We start from the raw sequence: 14,563 nt of genomic DNA, 5'->3' as shown, positions 1-14,563 counted from the left end.
TTCGCGGAAGGGACTGGGAATAAGGCAGACAAGGCTCTTTGGGTAACTCCGGTATCTTTTATAAGACCAACTCAGATAGCTGCAAATAATTTTTTCCAACTATTTGAGTTGGTCTCATAAAAGATGAGACGAACATTTACCCAACGACCCTTGTCTGCCCACTCCTTACACCAACACGGCTACAGCCAGCACCCTTGGGAATAAGGAACCAACTTCAGCTGCATGTTTCTCAATGAGACAACCCCCCTGCCCTCTCTTGCTGCCCCTCCCGCCTTTAGGCGCTAAACCTGATTTAAAAATAAAGGGGAGGGAGCATTGGCTGGGGGTTGTTTTGTTTCTAGCAAGGATCCCAATTACACTTGGACTCTTGGGGGGGGGCTGCCCATCATGATGCCCTAATAAAATCAGAGCCCCCTGCCCCCCAGGTTATGATTTTCAAGTCTTACAGTGGGACTGTCATCTCTTATGCAGGGGCTCAGTCCCCCAGCTCCATCCTAATTTGAGCCCTGTTTCTAGCACCAGGGGAGAGTGGGTTTTTTTCTCTTATACTCAAAGGAGCAGCTAGGAGGCTAAACTAATCTGAGCTGTTTGGGTCTCCGTCCAACAATAAAATCACCCCCCCCCCCCCCCCAAACAAAAGTTGACATACAAAAAACAAAAACCCCCCCCCCCCCCCCCCAAACTAAAGTCTGGCACGTCTCAGTTTTAAAGCAGAAAGTTTGAGAAAACAGCAAGTGGTTGGAAGCGGGGAGCCTCAGGGAGACAGAAAGGGCGGGCAAGGAAAACTGCGGGCAGCATGGCTGCTTCTGCTGTAATGATGTGACATGCCTCAGAGGGGTACTGAGGCACTACAGGCCCTCCAGTCCTGAAGCGCTCTGTGCGTCTCAAAATATTATCATACAGTACCTCTTATTCCTCATGCTTTAAACCAGTTTCATGAATTTTGACTGAAATCCAGAACCACACGTTGGTGTCAGCACCACGGGATCACTATTTTATATGGAAAACACCCCTGAAATTCACTATTTTGTATGGAAAACTCCCATAAAATGCAGACTTTTATAACTTTGGTGAATTCAGTGGCACCCATTTCAAAAACTAATTTCTATATTAGAGTGCTTATCTCCTTGCAGAGGGGCTGGGGAGTGGGACTGAGGCAAGGACAAGCCTGAGCCTGTCCTTATCTGCTTATTTCCTCACACCTCACTTATCTCCTCAAACCTTGTCAAAGGATCTCACGGCACCTCAGGGTGCCACAGGACCCTGGCTGAGAAACACTGACATATACAATGCCATGTACAAATGCTAAATATGTCTCCAAAAGTATGTAATTCAGATACTCATGAGGGCACACACACAGCAAGATTATGTTGGAGTACCTTACCCTGGATGTTACTCTACAGTACATTTATCCTGTACTAAACAAAGGACACATTACCAGTTATCCCAAGCTGGCTGGATTGTATTGAACAAAAGACTACTTTGAGAGCAGAGCGGACACACAACACATTCCACAGACTAACTTCCCCACTTTATAAAGTTATTACACATTTTTCAAGAAGCACTTTTGCCCTGAATTCAAGCAATTTACTAGGTAGCAGGGCTCTCTGCCATACATCTATTCCACTTTTACTATGTATTAAAATCAATTTACTACATAGTAAATGAGTTGTGTGTGTGCACCCTGAGAATGAAGTTTGAATGAATCTATCAGGAATGCTTAATATCAAGCTTCTCTGAACCTGCAAATTTCATGGAGTAGACACAGTTGTGTTAGTTAGACCCTCAAAAATAACTTTTAAAGACTCTAAAACCAGGGGTCAGTAACCCCCGGCACATCAAGCATGGCACACAAGGCCATTTTGCTTGGCACACCACTGCCAGCCTGGGCTGTAAGCAGCTGCTGCCAGCCTCGGAGCCCACACATGCAACAATTGCTATGCAGTAGATTAGTGTAATGTGCTGTTTTCTAGTACCTGTAGATACAGGCACTAGGAATCAGCACATTAAACTAATGTGCTGTGATGTGTAGATGATGTGATGTGTAGATGATGACCAGAAGCAAATTGCTCCAAGTCATCCTAGGCAGCAGGAGGTCACAGGGCAGGGATGGTGGGATGCTGCCTCCCAGCCATGTGGAAATCAGGGTGGTCCAAAGTTCCACAAGGCTGGGAGGCAGCTGCCCGGCAACTGGAACAGCTCACCCTGCCTCATGGAGATTGGGACAGGTTCTGATCTGTGTGGGCCTGACAGGCAGCTGCCCCCTGTCCTAGGACAGATCCCCATCCCCATGCAGATCAGGGCTGCCCCCAGAGCCAGGCCTGCTAGGGAGGAGCTGGCACCTGGGGAGTCTGGAACTCTTGCTGGCTGCTCCAGGGGAGCAGACCTGGACTGGGCTGCTCCTGTCAGGCATAATTTGCTTCTGATGCAGGCAGACATGTAGATCCACCTGGAAGCGCTTTAATTAGCCTGAATTTTCTTCAGAAAAAGATGCACCCACTATGTATGGTTAATAAGGAATTAAATCAGAAATCGAAGAGGGACATTTAGTCATTCTTACACACTGGGCAGTGATATTTATTAGGAACTTGAGAGGAAAAAAAGAGTTTGAGCCAGGGTCTCTCTGGCCTGGTTTTGTATCGTTTTTATTCTTCTGTAAGAGGTGCTAACATAATAAATAATATTGACAATGTAGTTTTTGCAATGTGGTTACTCAATATTCTATTTTCGTTTCATGTTTTCTCTGCCCTCAGATGTTTGCTCTTTCAAATAATGTCAATAAAACTATTATAATTATCTCAGGATACATCAAATACAAGGATGTATCCTCACAAGGTAACTCCTTGACACATCACCTAGGAGAAAATTTGTACATGTGATGGTATTTGACTAACTCACCTCCACGACAGAAAGAAGATCATCTGAAGTCAAGCACCAGGGCATAGTGTTCATCCCAAAACAAAGTACAGAATTTGTACTTGAGAACAGCACCTTGGATTTCCCAGCAAGCATCACACTGAGTAATATGGTCCAAAGGTGACTGGATCCAGTATTGATATGTCTTCAAAAGGAAACTATGGCAATACTTTAAAAAACCTTAGCACAGTACCTTTTATAATTAGGTGTATTATAGACTAGGTAATCCCAAATTGGATTTATGAATGTGACTATGTACTTGTGAATGAGCACAAGCCAGCAGACTCTGAAACCTAGCTCCATTGTCTGTTAATATGTATGTGAACAATAATTCTTTCACTCTTTATTCTTTTTTTAAAAAGAAACACACACCCTTTGCCAAGCCTCTGGATGTATTTACAGCAATGAAAATAGAGCTATTAAAACATTCACGTCATATTGCCAGAAAATGCTTGCATGAAAGGACAGTGTCATAAAAAGTAACAGAAACTCAGAAATTGTATCTCCAAATACAACAATATTTAAGGGCCTAGCACTATTCCCTTCTCACCTACTTCAGCAGCCTGGGTACACAGATAAGCTTTTTACTGCATAGTTAACAAATAGAAGTTCTGAAGGATCACGAATTATAAGGAAGTAAATATTGAACTCAAGAGTCCTCCACAGAAATTGCTGAGCCACCAAACCCCGAACGTTTACATCCGCAAGCTACAGCCTCAAGTGCTTCATAATTGCTGTGGCAATGCATGTGAAGACAGGTAAGTAGGAAAGACCTAAGCCACATGAAGCTTTAAAGATCAAAATCAGCTCTTTGAATTGTACCCAATTTGAAGATGATAAAGGCAAGGATAATTGTAACAAGGTCTGTATCAGAAAGAAACTGTGGCAAGTGCGGCTGATAAAAAGCACTTCTGAGCACAAAGCTCTCTATGACTCCTGGAGTAATCAGGCGCCCATAAACATCAGTAGTACATTGTGAGCCTCTGGGGCAAAGGGTGAATACACCTTCTCAGTAATGGGGTTAGACACAGTTTCCAGCAAGCTCTCACTAAGTTAAATATGAAATGATATGATGTTGGTTTTATGATAAGAGAGAAATTCGCTTCTGTACAGAGGGGCTAGCACAAAGCCTATATACTACTTAGATCCTACTTAAGCCTCACAGAAAGAGTGAGAGAGAGAGAGAGAGAGGATGCTGTTTGATTAAAAAGAGCTCTAGAGGTGCTCCTGTCTCTCATTTAATCATCAATGGGCATGTCTACACAAGATGCTTAACTGTACAGTAGCGCATCAAATGCAGGTATCAAATATATTTGTGATTAGTTACTACGCAGTAACACGTGTAGATGTGACCCAGTAGCAGATTTGCTTCCGGTTCAGCCTTGTCACTAGGGAGTTGACCTTTGTCTGCTCCAACACACCGGAAATCCAGTGCATTGGAGCAGACTTGATTAATCGAGTCTGCAGAGAATGTGAGCTGACATGCCTGGTGCTGCATCGTATGCATTTGTATAAACAGTGAAATGCATGTCAGCGTGCAGAAAATGGCAATGGTGCACTTTTGAACTAAAACAGCAGTATGCATATAAATGCCCAAAATGCCTGCAGGCTTTTAAATGCCTGCAGGCAGGGGCTGACATAGAGGCAGCCCAGCTCAGGGGCAAGACAGGCTCCCAGCCAGGAGCCCTGGGGCTAGACTCAGACCAACTCCCTAGTGGCAAGGCTGAAACCAGGAGCAAATTTGCTGCTGAGTCACATCTACACCTTCTAGGTGTTTTAGTTCAAAAGTGCACCACTGTCATTTTGCCATTTATACAAATACACACACCACCGTGCCTGGTGCTGTGGTGCATGCATGTGTACAAAAGCCATTTGAGCCTGAGGGCACTCCAGGCCCCTATGTCCCCCTGGGCATGCCACAGGCCACCTGCCCCAGCCTGCCTGCATCTTGGCGCTGTTGCCTGGCACTACAATGCCACATGGCTGCCAGGCCCATGTCATCCAGGCCTGCAGGCTGCTGCAGGTTTCTGCAGGCTTCAGCCAGCCCTGCCAGCCCACAGGCCCAGCTGCAGGCAGCTTCTGGCTCCAGGGGCCAGCTCCACCAGTCCACCCCTAGAGGAGTCTGGAGCCATGGCAGCAGGTACTGCCAGGAGCCTGGCCTGTCTTACCTTAGGATTGGGGTGGGGGAGGCAGGCTGCCTGCCAGCCCCAGGGGATCGAGTGGGGACAGGGGGCTTGACCAGTGGTTGCCTGGGGCCAAGCCTGCCTGTCCAACTGGGCAACTGTGCATGTCCAACCCTAAACTGAGGTTATTCTTGGTGAACTTGAGTTGGGCAGTGAGGGTGTGTACCAGTGGCCCTTCAGGCACCCAAAGATGCATTCCACCAGGGCGTGGATCCAGCCCAAGCAGCAGTTACAGTGGGCCTGGAGGGGGTCCAGGTGGCTGGTGTAGGGTTGCATGAGCCAGGACAGGAGTGGGTAGGCAGGGTCCTTGATGAGGAGAGGGACTGCCACAGCACCCAGCTGCAGATCTGGCACCCCCTGCATGAAACACCCACTCTTGGCTTAGGCCTGAGGCCGGAGTTCCTGAAGATGTGGGTGTTGTAGGTGCTGCCCGTCCAGCCTGTGCTCAGGTGCATGAAGGCCCTGCGGTGGTCCATGATGGCCTGGAGAATCACAGAGTGAAAGGCCCTCTGTCTGTAACAGGGGTGGGCAGGTGTCCGTAGGGAGGGCACGTGTCAGCAATATGGGTCTTGGCCAGGGGTCTGATGCACTGGGGGAATCCCAGGGTACAGAACCTTGCCACCTCCACCAGGGAGTCATGCATGTGGAGCACAGTGTCCCCCAGAACATCCTGGAGGGTGCCGCACACCTCCAGGATGGTCTCCCCAGTGATGGCCTTGCCCACACCAAACAGGTGGCTGACATATTCCAGTCTAGTGGGTGTGGCCATCTTCACCAGGGTGAGGACCAGGTGGGTGTCCATGGGGAGGGGTGGCTGCATGCCGGTGTCCTAGCACTCCAGGTGTGGGTGGAGCTTCTCCAAGATATCCTGGAAGGAGGCCTGAGTCATGTAGAAGGCCTCCAGCCACTGCTCATTGCCCTAGGTATGCTGGATGATGTGCTGCTAACAGTCATGGCTAAGCCCAACAAGCCCAGAGGCAGTGGGACTGGAGGCCCAGGGGAGTGATGGAGGCCCCAGCAATGGCATCCTGGAGCCTCTTGCCAGCGTCCTTGCTGGGATATGGTCAGCTGGATGGGGTTGAGGCAGCTGGTGTGCAGCGGTGGACCTGGGATGGTGCACGGTGTCCTGGCAGATGGTTGCTGTATGTGGAGGAGCTGGGAGGGGTGAGAAGGTCATGGGTCAGATGGCAGTTGGCATGGCAGGCATGCAGAGCCAGCCCAGTGGCCAGCAGGAGTCCAGGGGCTGGTTGTCACTGCCAGGGGCAAGGGCTGGAGCAGTCATACCACTGGGAGGCAGAGGCAGCAAGGAGAGTACTGCTGCATGCTGTCCCTGCACTGGGTACGCTGCTCCCAGCCAGGGAAGTGGCTGGCCAGAGAGCATGAGCAGGACTGTCAGCTGGCTGCTGATAGCTGCAGGTGGAACTGTGAGTTCCCCCCAGCAGTGGCAGGGGCCCATTGCAGGGCCCTAGGAAGTAGGATTATATTGGCAGCCCAATCTGATCCCACTTCTCTGTATGTGTAGATGCTTGCCCATCACCATTTACTCATGGGTAATTTACTTGCGAGTAAACTGGTGCTGCAGCAAATGCACGTGTAGACACACCTACTTTGCAGAATGCCTATTACTCTCAGAACACCCCAAGATGCTCCTTTTGGAGAAGAAAAATCTCCTTATTCATAGAATAACATAATCATATCAAATAGTTAGAAAGATTTTCCAAAAGGAAGGTGTAGACCAGGTAGATACTGTCCAAAGTATCCTGAATTATCAGAGGTCCAGGAAGCATGACATATTAAAAGTTTGAAGGACCTATGCTTGTTTAGTTTAGAGAAGTGAAGAGTGAGGAAAAACATGATAATAATCTTAAAAAGTTGCTGCAAAGAGAAGGATAATAGTTTGTTCTTTGCATCCACTGAGGAAAGGACAAGAAGCTTATATTGCAACAAAGGAGATATATGTTCTTTCTAACTATAAGTATGGTTAAGAATTGGAAGATTGCAAAGTCTAATTGTTCAAGAATTTAAAAAATGAGTTAAATGAAAATCTTTAATGAATGGTTTGATATAATTGATTCCTCCATGGGGTAGTGGGATGGACTAAATGACCTGTTAGGCTAAGTACAGAGAGTAAAAAAGCCAGAGGCTGTATTGATTTAATCCTTGCAGGTTAATTTAAACTGTGTAGATTGAACCAATAAGCAAGTAAACAGACATTTACTTTTGATTCCAGAAATGCAGCCACATACCTGCAGTGGTCTAGGCCAAAAGCTGGGGGGGGGGGCTAGACCATGCCTCCCTATTTGGCTGGAGCAGACAGCTTGGCCCAAGGCTAGCCCACCTACCCTGCAAGGTGGGTTTGCGGGGGAGGTACAAAACATCTTGAGATGCTGGGAGACTATGAGTTAACTTGAATCTGGAGGGGATCTGGGACAGAAGTTCAATAAACTGATTTAACCTAAGTCAGTTAAGTCTAATGCTACATCCATCCAGGTTTATCTTAAACTGGTTATGGCCATTTGAAATCTATTTATGCGCACTGAACTTCTGTTGTGTTAAAGATTTTAACCAGTTTCCACTCATTTATACTGGTTTATGAATAATTTCTGTCCCTAGCACAAAAGATTCCAGCCCTGTTTTTTATGATTCTGTCATAATAGAAAAATAGGGCTAGAAGGGATCTTCAGAGGTCAACTAATACAGCCTCCCACCAGAAGCAGGTTCATCCCTGTAAGGGACCAGGGCATAGGCAGTTTTACCTAATGGTTAGACTGCTGAGAGGAAGCAGGGCCTGGGGCTGGGTCAAGGGCAAGAACCATATACTGAAGTCAGAGAGAAACCCAGAAGCAGAGTACATAATACAGTCCAGGGTCAGGATCCAGGGGTCAGATGCTGAGTACCAATCCAGAGAGCAAGTCATGGGGAAAAGTCCAAAAACAGAGCCAAACCAGGGTCAGGAGCCAGGAAACAGTACTGCAAGGAAATCCAAAGTCCAGAAATAAGTAAAAAACTAGGGTCAGGAACCAGGAAAACCAGAGTGCAGGAACCAAAAGGCTTGCCAAAGCAAAAGGGCCCCAATGTTGCTAAATGGATAGGGAGTGCTCTCAACAGCTAGTCAAGTTGCTTGCTGCTCTGAAACTGGGGTAGAGTTCATTACCTGGGGCTTGCCAAACTTGTGGCTACTGCAGCACTTGGCTCAGGCTGCCTGCCTGCTCAGAGTCCTTGATAGCTGGGGATTTTGTCAGTTCAGGTACATTACTGGGCATGGGGCTGCACCTGCCCAGATCCTATTATTGGGCAGTATGGGACTGTGCCTGCCATGACAGAGACTTCTATGGGGAGGAGGTCATACTGGCACCTGCTCCAAGTCATTGGGAAGGGGGACATACTGGTGCACCTCTAAACCCCTTTTAAGCCCTGGGATTTATGGATGGTGCCTTGCTCTCTGCCCCTGAGTTACATTATGGATGCTCTTTGTTTTTTTTCCTTCAAGGAGAGGTTTTCCTATTGTAATGACCCTACTTACTCAGAGGTCCACTAGAACCCCCCATTTTTTTCTGCAGAATGGCTACCTAGACATTCATTCCTCTCCCTTTTCTTGGGGCACTGTTTTCCTACATTAGCATTGTATTTTGCACTTGCTCATATTGAATTGCATCTAATTTGTTCTAGATTGCTTCTTTAGTTTATTTGAATCCTGATCCTGCCCTCCAAAGTGCTTGCACCAGCTTGGCATTGTCTGTAAATGTAAAAACTGTGCCCCCTATTTCATCATCAAAATTATTACTAAAAATACTAAATGATTCTGGACCCAAGAAAGTCTTCTGTGAGAGCTTACTGGATCCAAACTTCCAGTCTGAGAGTGAGCCATTGGTAGTTACTCTTACACAGTTAAACAGAACAATATCACTTTAGTACATAAAAGAGTTTTACCAGTGATGCCTCCATTTCGGTCTAAAAATATCCCTAGGCACCTAGCCTTGGGCTACTGTATGTGCTCAGAAGTGACCCACATCAACCACCTAGGCATTACATTCCTGCCTAAAGTGTCCATACCACCTAAACTCTGCCCCGTTCTTTAGGTGGCGACAACTATGACATATGACAGCTTGAGACTGCATGCAGTTCATTACAAAATAATGAGGATGGTAGCTGTGTCCATCATTTGCTCATAAGGATGGCAGTGTGAGCACTTGCCAAGGAAATAAGACTTCACATCTTGAGGTGATTCAAACCTACATCTTTCACTTATCTTTCTCATCATCACGCTATGTTCCTCCCTCCTCAACTCTTTCTCCTTCTTCCTGGCCAATTTGGCATTGAAGAGTGTATGATATGAGTCTAAAAGGAGAGCAAAAAAGGAGGGAGTGTGACTTTGTGACTTAGTAAGAAGGGTATTCTCCTGTGAGGGTGATGCCTCAGGTATTTTGTTCCTGCTGGCAGGGAAAACTCTTTGGAGCTGAGGCAGTTATATTTCCTATCATTTACTCAACAGTGGCAGGGGCACTAGATTTTAGATCCACCACACAATGAAGAGTTTTAAAGCCAAACCTCTCATGTCGAAGGAGAATACCCTAAGCATCAGGTTATGGGGTAGATTAGCTACGGTGCTGCCAATGATGGTTCTATTTTTATCCTTTGACTGTCTAATGTAAAATCAATCAATCAATACATTTCCAATAAGAAGTAAAATATGTTTATACTCTTAACAAAACCTTAGGATTTTTTTCAAACCTGTGGCCAAAAATTTCAAATATATACAACTAAACAACTAAAATTATATTTAATTTCTTTTAAAAAAAACAGACCTCTGATTTTCAAAAATGCTGCCCACTCCAGCTCTTATTTCCTTTAGTGAGAGACAGTGCAATTTTACATAACTGCCTACATACAAAGTGCAACTTCGGGATGCAGTATTTTTACAGTACAGCTACAGTACAGTACAGTACAGCTGTACTGTAAAAAGTACTTGTAGGCTAATGTGTAAAATTAGACTCATATTGTAACTGATTTTTCATTTTAGTATATTCAATAGTTTCTGCCATTAAAAGTAATATACATAATCAAATGAAGATTAAAGTAAGGGGATTTAATTGAAAACATGAATATTTGATTTTTCTCATGTTTATTCTGTACACCTAAATTAGATTTTTGTTATAAAAAATGACCTTTCTTCCAACTCCTTTAGCATTTAGAAGCCCCTTGTTAATCTTTTATTATAATAAAACCCCCTTTTTTTTCTTTTCTCCCTTTTTTGCAATGCTTTGTATTGTGAATCATTAAATCACTTAAGGTCACACCAAAGGCCTGATATCAATGTAATGCACTAGCCTCCATAACAAAGCTATGGCTTACTTTTTAGGTTTGATCTCTATACTATCTTTAGTTCTGTTTTGGTACCTTAGATAGGGCTATTAGTATGTAAATTAGCCAGATAACGAACACAGTCGAAGTGTTCATTTAGGCCAATATTGTATTATACTGAATGTACTGAAGAATTCCCCTCAGTAAATGGGATCACATAAAGGTCAATGGTTGTAAAATAAAAGCATATATCAAAGCAGAGTCTAAGTAAAAATCAATACCAATATACTCTATTTTCACATCATGAGTATATATAAATATGTCAAGCACATGAAATATACCATGTCCTTTTCTGCTTGTAGTTGTAACATCATTTTGTGTTTACCCACCCTTAGTTATACAATATGCCTTCAGGCATGAGGTGCCCTAAAATATATTTTTACTGGATTGTTATTTCACGTTGACAGTGCTTATAAAATTGGTGTCTCAAAACCACAAGTTTCACAGTAAAATCTAAAGTGGCCCTCACTGTGATTTGGGCCATAGATTTCATAGATTTCATAGACATTAGGGCTGGAAGAAACCTTGAAGATCATCAAGGCCAGCCCCCTGCCCCAGGGGCAGGAAGTCAGCTAGGTTCAAAGGACCCCAGCAAGATAAGCATCCAAGTATTTCTTGAACGAGTCAAGAGTAGCTGCCTGCACCACTTCTGGAAGGAGTCTATTCCAGGTCCTGGGGACTCGGACAGTAAAGACATTTTTTCTTATGTCCAACGTAAAATGGTCTTGTAGGAGTTTATGACCGTTGGTCCTTGTTTTTCCTTGGAGCGCTCTGGTGAACAGATGTTCTCCCAGATCCTGATGAACACCCCTTGTGTACTTATAGGCAGCCATCAGGTCACCCCTGAGCCTGCGCTTTTCCAAACTGAATAGTCCCATGGCTCAGCCTCCCTTCATAAGCCCTATTCTCTTGCCCTCTAATCATGTGCATGGCTTTCCTCTGGACTCTCCTAAGCTTCTCAACATCCTTCTTGAATTGCGGAGCCCAGAACTGGATGCAGTATTCCGGCTGCGGCCTCACCAAGGCCAAGTACAGCGGGAGGATGATATCCTGAGACTTACTTGAGAAGCATCTATAGATGCAAGCCAGGGTGTTGTTTGCTTTGCCAGCTGCGACATCGCATTGGTGGCTTATGTTCATCTTGTGGTCAATCATGACCCCCAAGTTTCTTTCAGCAGTGGTGCTATCAAGTGTGGCACTGCTGAGACTATAAGTATGCTGCGGGGTTTTTTCCCGAGGTGGAGTACCTTACATTTGTTGGTATTAAATGTTATCAGGTTTGTGTCCGCCCACTTACTAAGCTTATCCAAGTCAGCCTGGATCACTAGCCTGTCCTCATGTATGGACGCAATGCCCACAAACTTATTTAGTATATGCCTTGACTTAGGTGTTGCCTGCTTAATCCTGGTTTGCTTGGCATAGAGGGACAATTCAAATTGCCCTGGTTGGGCATCTAGAATTCCCATGAAGTAAGTTAAGACAGCTTAGATTTACCATGCATATATACATACCAAGCTTTCTGCATAGAATAAGGAAAAAATGGGTACATCTCAAGAAGATAATCTACAGAGCCCAGATGCTGTGTAGGCAGCCTACTGTAGGCAAACAGAAAGCAAGGGAAGTCCCAAGACAGCATCCTTTAGGAGACATCCACCCCCTGGAGATCACAGAAAACTATACCCTCTGTCAGAAAAAGCTGACAGAAACTCAGCTTTTCTGGGGCCTCCCAGGGCTCCAGCGACAATGATCTGGCAGCAGGGAGTCTGGTCAGCAGCCAGAGTGTGGCTCCAGTTGGTCAAGCTCTGGTTTTGGGTGGCCCACACTGCCTCCACATGTGCTGTCCTGCTTTTTTCTAGAGGGTGTCACTGGGATCTCCCAGTGTCCAACCCTCCCTCCCCACACACATTTCACAGGGGCAGAATGCAGGACATCCTACCCTTGGGGACAGTGATGACTCTGTTGATTTGTATTGTAAAGTGATATGTCATGGTCCTCACCTCAGGAGTGGAGAAGAGACAGGACATTATAGCAAGTTTTTTTTTGTTTTTTTTTTGCTGGGATTCTGGTAGATAAGTCTTCAACTGAGACCTGGAAAGTAAGTCACCAACAGTCCTACTTCTCCCTCCACCCAGATCCTGTCCTCTTGCCCCCAGTGTACTGACTGTTTGCAAAAGGGAAATGCACCAATGTGACACAGATCAGGCTCCATATGTCCCTCCAGAAGAAGCCCAGAGCTACAGAAATCACCAGCTACACAGACCGACGGCAAGACTGTACTCAAAACATGATAAAGAGCCACAAAACCTCATGGGGTGTTAGACAATTAGATGCTTCACATGGACATACAAATAATACAGCTTTATTCTGCCTTCTCAGATGTAGATATGTTTGGGCTACTTGCCTGCAAGTTGCTAGTTTAGAGGCAGGTTTTGCCATGGAGTCAGTTACAGGGCAAACCAAGGATATTCAGTTGGCCAGCCAGAGAGGCATAACACAAATCACAACTCACTATGTGCTGCCCACTCAGCAATTCACCATGTCTATGCTTCACCATAGGAACTAATGGTGACTGAATGCTGGCTAGGTGACTAATGGCTAGGTGGCTAATGGTGACATTGGCTGCTGGCAGATCCCCAGCATAACCTTTGTGTCTTCATGGGCATGTGAAAGATTTAAAAGTGGAGCTTTCAGCCAAATTCACCACGTTTATTATGGCAAGACAGTGCAAGCCATGACACATCCACAGCAAGAGCCCTAGGAGAACAGTTGCTGGTCAGAACCATGCTAGGGTTGTGTCATTCAGTTAAGTGAACTTCTTGATCAAGGAATTTGAAGAAATTGATGTTCAAGAGGGATACTGCAGATGCCCGGGCATTTAAGCAAAATCTGCCTGAGTGGGACAGGAGTAGGGTTGTAGAGATGAGTGTCAGCCTGGTTGGTGAACATGCAAAAAAAATAGGGCAGCTTCTCTGTGAGCAGCCTAGCAGATCAGAGACCTGTTCCTGAACAATGGGAATTGAAGGGGAGAGCTGCCTTTCTGTTACATTTAGGCAAGTGAGCTCTCCTTTTCACATCTGTTAAACCAATTTAGATCCTGGCTGTAGGATCTGACTGACCTCAGTGAATTTACACATTGGCTTATAGAAGCTGAGTGAGGGAGCAAAGTTGGGTGGAGATGGAAGGGGAATCCAACTTTGGTAACGGAAGATGGTTAAGGGTAAAAGAATGTTAGACAGAAGAGGAGAAAGTAGAGATGCCTCTCCCCAGAAGATTTTACAAAAGTTACCAGCCTTCCATTTGTCTCAATGAAGATGTGCAAATGTGTAAAGCTGCATTTCCTTGAAATTGCTGACTGAAAATATATATATATTACTTGCATATTGTTGATGAACCAGTGTAGTTAGATCTAGTTGTACTTTAAAAGTACAACATACCCATTAACATCATTACCCAACTTCATTCATTGTGAGATGCCTTTTATATATGGAATACTTCAGTAGTGCAGAAAAAATTATAAATGGATTATCTAGGGCAACGATTGGCAACCTTGGGCAGGGACAGTCCAAATTAAAGGAGCTCAATATAAGGTGGGCTGCTGCCTGTGACTCAGCCACTGCTTATTCATCCTACCACTGAATGCTGCTAATTTCCTCCCCTGCCACATGCCAACGCATGATGCTTCATGCTATGGAGTCTCCACTGCAGGCTGGTCACCATCCCTCCCTGGGCCAGATCTGGTCTGCAGGCTACATGTTGCTGTCCCCTAGTCCAGGGCGGTAGAGTCAAAATGCTTGCCACAGTATTTCTAATTGTCTGACTATTGAATTATAGTGTTTTCTAAACCCAGTTTTTATAACTCATGGTGAATTTTAATTGACATAGATCAGTTGTTTAATACCCACAGACCAAAATATAATAGTTAATTTGTGAAGAACTAGAGAAAACCTAGTAACAGGCAATAATATGGCTGCTTGGTAAGTATTTTATGTTTGCCATACCAAGATGCTATGTCGATATGAATTAATTTTGAAGCTAAATCATATAGAAACAAAATTTTCTTCGATTGGTGTTTTTCCTTATGATTTTTTCCTTATTGTTTTTCA

The sequence above is a fragment of the Alligator sinensis genome, unplaced genomic scaffold (assembly GCF_000455745.1).
Source record: "Alligator sinensis unplaced genomic scaffold, ASM45574v1 scaffold528_1, whole genome shotgun sequence".
Taxonomy (NCBI): Eukaryota; Metazoa; Chordata; order Crocodylia; family Alligatoridae; genus Alligator; species Alligator sinensis.
Note: the sequence above shows the minus strand (reverse complement) of the source record.